Source organism: Botryllus schlosseri, chromosome 12, assembly GCF_051294905.1.
Source record: "Botryllus schlosseri isolate E-star chromosome 12, Bs_hap1, whole genome shotgun sequence".
In the NCBI taxonomy this organism is placed as follows: Eukaryota; Metazoa; Chordata; class Ascidiacea; order Stolidobranchia; family Styelidae; genus Botryllus; species Botryllus schlosseri.
The window spans coordinates 13,782,563-13,788,562 of NC_137247.1; positions in this window are offsets into that span (position 1 = coordinate 13,782,563).

Below are 6,000 nucleotides of genomic sequence, written 5' to 3' on the forward strand. Positions count from 1 at the left end.
TCCAGCGGCATGTGCACATCATGCAATCATTGTATGCACATGCAGATGCACAGATCGTGTGTATGTAGGCTGTATCATGAGTCGGTGTATATGCCGCAAAAACATCAACTCTGACCATATATAGTAATACATGGAAGAACCTATACTATTGACATAAATCATTCAACGACCAGATGCATATAGTAAGCCCTCAGAACGTTGCATCGCTTTTACCCTACGATCGGCTCAAGATCAGTGTTTATTTGGGCGGGAGGGGGCTGGAAAATGTGGCTTCGGCCCTAGTTACCACTTACAGCACACAACCGCGCACTCCTGGACCGGATCGTGACCACCTGTCCACCTCTAGTCGAGAGACAAAGCATTGCTAGTGTGACGTCATATTGCGACCTCCTTAGAGATGTCTTAGTTATTTATACGCTCGTTTGAAACGCGAAGCCCCGTCATTTTGAAATGACCATATGGACTCCAATATTCAGTTGCAATTCAATAATTGTGTTATCAGTGTTCCGTGCGGCCGATTTGCGAGAGGCAAGTTTTCAATCAGCGCGAACAGTCTGATTGATACCCGTTTTATCAAATTTGATGCTCGGCAAGTCGGTCAAAAATCACCGTCAAATTGCCTGTAGCCAAATGGAAACTGTGACGTGATACAATTTCATTGAACCGTGCGATTTGCTTGTGTCGACACCATATAGGACACTATGGTCAGACAGTCTTGTTTCGTCAATGTTCTTAAACAAGCTAACATTCCCATGACTCTTCCATGCGAGTTGGCAATATTAAAGCCACCTGAAGTGACAAAAGTCCTCCGAAATACATCGGTAGACTGAAGGAAAAATGATAGTCGGGCTACTAAATAGAATGTGTTGAGAGACAACACAGGAAACTCCTGGAAAAGGATCGGGAAGAAAATTCTTTCCGCGATGAGATCGATGGCACTGGCGAAGTGATCTCTTTTCATGATGCATGGAAGCCGGTTCGGCCCTCCAAAGATTTTGAAGCTCTGAAAACCTTTTGTGGATGACTGGCAACATTCTTTCCCTCAACGGTTACTGTTGAAGCCGATATTTCCCAGATTCGCTGGGCGAGAAATGAATTTAGGAGAAACTTAGCTGACCTGAGTTTGAAAGCACTGTTACAGTGCAAACGATTTAAGTCGGTTCAGATGCAGTAAATACCTACTTTACACGGGGAACACTGAATGTAATTCGAGAGAATATGAGACAAAGATGACGAAGCATGAATTTTATGGAAGTACACTTGATCTCATAAGGAACAAGTGCATTTAACACAAATATAATTTGACGTGTAAGCGAAAAAAAGTTGGTGTAATTGTAGAGTGGAGTATTCTGAACTTGAAGTTATTAATGTAGAATACGTGTACCAATAATACTTGCCAGAAACAAACAAAAATGACGATGGGAATAAGTCGTCGGCCATTTTGATTAAAGCAAAGTTTGAACTCGCCTGTTAGTGGTTCACGGCAAACACATATTTTAAACTAACGTCTAAACGCTTAACGGGCGAGGCAAATTCAGGAAGATATCAGGGATCAAATTTCATAATAGAGGCCATATGGTAACTTGAATGGGATGCGACGAACTATCGTTACAGCAAAGTTCACATGATGGCGTTCGGGCGACTTTTAATTTACCGAAGTAATCTGACCTGGAGTTGCGTTTTATCTCAATACATACGGGAATACATGAATTTTGGAATTGCTGTAGAAATGAGTTCGATAAAATCGCGTGAGAAAAAACGACAATTGTACGAGATTCTAGATTCGCACTCGATTTGAATCTTCATTCACGCAGGTGAAAACGCCGTGTGCTAGCGATTGTGAGCAGGGTTGCCAGACATCTTTTGAGAAAAAGGGCCAAACAGCGCCGGAAAAGGGGCCAAAAAGGGCCAAATTGTTCAATAATGATATTAACGCTACAAAATTACCTACAGAGCTTTTGTCAAACACCTGGAATTCTAGTCTTATAATGCTGATACTGTTGTAGGACACCAAATCAACAACCTATACAACTACACTGGATCCAACTACAATAATTGCTATTATTTCAAGCCTTTCCCAACTGAATATAAAATCGTAAAAGAAAACTTTTTGTGCAATAATATGACAGTGATTAAATTTTATGAATTTTGATTAAAAATTGAGAGAATAGTTTCTATACATTTGAAACTTATCCAACTTATATACCAAAGTTTTAGGTTTTTCACCAAAAACTCTCCGGTTATGTTGAAGTTTACTTTCTTTGAAATATCTATCAATCATTAAGTACTATAAGGGTACTCTTCTTCAGACTTTTTCTTCTACTTAGCTCCTAACCATGTTCGATGATTTTTCGTCCACCTGTTCACAAATCTGTATTTACAATTCCGACACATTCTACATTCCAGAAATACAAATCCAAATCTTCATCTTCTACCGTGTTGCCACTGAATCTTTGACATTGGCATAAACATTGTCATCTCAATTTGCGAGACACATTTTTTTGAATAGCTAGTTTGATGGTATGTCTCAACTGCTTCCAAAAAGGGCCAAATATTGAAAATAAAGGGCCAAGGGGCCAAATTAATTTTTGGGGGCCAACTGCCTCTAAAAAGGGCCAAATTTGTGGAATTTGGCCCCGAAAGGGCCAATCTGGCAACCCTGATTGTGAGCGTACGTTGTCAAGGTTGTTTAACAAAGCGCGTAGGAAAATGTGAATTATGATTTCATTTTTATAAGGGAGATACAGTAATAGCCTGATCACCCGCGCAATATAATCTGTGCCCTCCCGTATACACCACATGATTGATGTTAATTCTGGTCTGCCTTGAACACTGGATCGATTGGTCAGTGTGGTAAGTGGTTGCTCTGTAATTGATACTGAGCAAAAGTGCATTACGCGGCGGTGCGAGTTCTGAATGAATTCAAGTAGTTTTGCTGAACGGACCTTTTCGGCAATGGCTTGCTGGCTAGTGATGCTACATAATAACGAAATTACCATATGGATAGGCCGCATAGTGGAAACCCGCGTGAAACTATCGCTTTCCATGAAAACTCGGGAACAATCCATTTAAGGTAAACGCCCTGCCACGTATCTCGTGCGGCCGGCATGAATATACAAGCGAAGATGTATCTGACGTGATACTGTATCTATACCAAAGTAATGAAACCTGTAGTTGTACTTTGTTGACCCTTTTAGAACACTGCATCTTTGCGAATATTCGGCGAAAGAAAATATAAAGTTAATTCACAGCCGGCCAGGAGTCGCCACTAAGACGATTACAATCCAGGCTTTTAGTTACGCGGTAATTACAATACGGGTGTATCAAACAGCTACGGCCCATAAAAATTGCGCATAGAACTAGGAATTGCGCTGCGGCAGCAAGAAAATACACGACCTTTAGGATTGCTGTTGAAATTAGTCCAATAAATTCACCTCAGGAGAATCAACGATTGTTCGGGATTCTAGACTCGCGCTAAATTCAGGTGATCAACGCCGTCGGTATTTGATGCCGCATGTGTTTAAATCAACGCGCAAGAATATAGGTATTCGGATTTCACCCGTACATGGGAGATGTTCTAACGTAGGGGTGTGCAGCGATCGGGAGCGTACCTTTGTGACAAAGGTCTTGCGAAACTAACCCGTTCCACGCTGGGACACATGAAGACATTAAATTTTGTCCGACATACAGCTAGGGAAAGTCCGGTGCCAACAAGATCGGTGACGATAAAACCTCTGCCAAAATGGCCGTCGCTGGTTGACTAAAACCTTCGATATCGATATGTCCAATCGTCGAAATGCTCGGCGTGGGATTGGCTGTTGCGCGAATCCTGCGGCTGTTCAAGTAGTTTGAATTCAAGTAGATTAGCTGAGCGGACTTTTACGGGCGAGGCGGCATCACTCGTCGGATTTCAAACCATCGGGATTTGCAATTCTGGGGAAATAAGATCGTGACAGTAACGAGTTTGCGCCATATGGTCACTGTATAACGAAACTCGCATGAACCCGCTGCGGCTTCCTGACTGAGAGCTTCGAAAACGGTCGTCCTAAGGTAACTGGGATATAATCCCGTACGGCCGAAATGATTTTATAATGGACTATGTGTTAGTTCATTCCTTCGAGGCAAATCAAAAGGAATGTACCCCTTGCTCCAGTAACCAGAAAATGTCAACTGTAAGGCGATACTCTTCATCATGAAAACTGGGGTGTTTCGTAAAACTGGGGCGAATGCAAGTAATCTGATCTTAGCATTGCAACATTGATCTGACGTGAACCTTGCGCGCCGTTAGTGGCGCGAGCGAATAATCTCAAATGACATGATTTACGAATGGCGCTCGGTTTAGTTATATCCTGGAAAAGGTGTAAGGAAAGACCCAGTTGTAGATAAAAGGTCCATGAGCTGGTTAGGCCTCAATGTAACATTAAAAAAGACCAATTGTTAAGACGTATGCTGTAAATTTGTGTACCATAATCCAGTTTGTGGAAAACTCGGTTGCACTTTGCGTGCGCATACCGAAGCAACAGCGCCCGCTGGCGACCTAAAGAGATAGGGGTCTTTTTTGATAAAAAAGGGGCTAATTGTGATTTTCAAAGTCGGCGTTTCAGCCAATTATGGGTCAACGTGGCTTGAATCGTATAGGCTATGCCTCTGACGCCTAAAAATATTGAGATCTCGGAGTTTTGGCTAGGCTTCGCATGGAAATCCGAATTGAAGAAAAGAATTCTTGTGGTTAGACGTTGTTGCGTGTGGGTTACTGAGTAAGCTGGTGAAAGAAAACCTAAATAGGGTACCTACTTTGCAACCAAAAAGTAAAGTATTTTCCTGAGCGGGGAAAAGGTGATTGCAGCGAGCGAGGTAGGCTACTGCAAGGTATTGTGTTGACGCAAACTCAAAAATGGCGACCGATGTTTCTATCCAAATAAGGAGCCGAGGCCGAATCGTGACACTTAGTCATTTCTGCTCGTGCACGAAGTCGTTATAATGGGTCATTTATAATGATGAGGGAGATTAACTCGCACACGAAGCTGTGCCATTTTGGTAGCTGATAGAGCCGAAAACAATTAGTTAATGGCCGCGGCTGGAGCACGAACTGTGATTCATAAAAAAGATTAAAAAGAAAATAACTCATCACGAACTGGGCCCGAAACTTATAGCCAACTCTTGGCAGGGAAGTCTTTGTTTGTTTTTGAAACAGAAATGCATATAAGCAGCCTCGAATCACCATCTATCCAGTCTGATCTCGACTCGCAACACGGAGCAGAAGGAATTGAAGCTGAAAGAACACAGGAGCAAGGCGGGCATTCTTGCACCGAGGCTACGGCAAAGATCACAGCACTGAGTGAGTACTTTATAAATATTGCGTGTCCCATGTAGCGGTAGCTAAACGAAGTTGCAGACGTGGAAGGTTGGGGTTTTGCTCGGTTTTCTACGCGCTTGAAGTAGTGCGCACCAAGTCGCCTTGTGCTTGCGCCCTGTAAAGAGAAAATTTAGTACACCGAATATGATCCCGATTGTAAAAAGCCGGCCTGTGTTTTCTTATTCGATTGTCTTTGATCGTGCTGGTCCTTTCAGTTTGAATCTGAGCCCCTGGGCTCACAGATGCGAGCGGCTTATGGTAAAAGTTTCGGGGACAGCCCGTGGGCCGCATGCACCCATGCCTATGTTTCGGACGGGCCGCGGCGGAATTTGGAAATTTCAAGTGTTGAAAAAATATTTAAAGGCCACGTACCTTTTTAAATAAAAAAGGCTGAAGTTCGCTCCAAAGTTGCTGTGGAAATCCCGGCAAGTTTCGCCATAATATGGCTCTCGAAATTACAAATTACGGTTGGCATATAGGCGACCCTGTTGGCATGTCTGAAGTACTGAGTTTTTTTTTGTGTCAAACGTAAGATACTATCATAAGTAATTTGGATTTTTTTGACGATTGTGGGATTCTCGTTTATGGAAACCCGTCGAATGGGGCCCACTTGGAATTGCTATATTGAATATCCCTATTAGTGA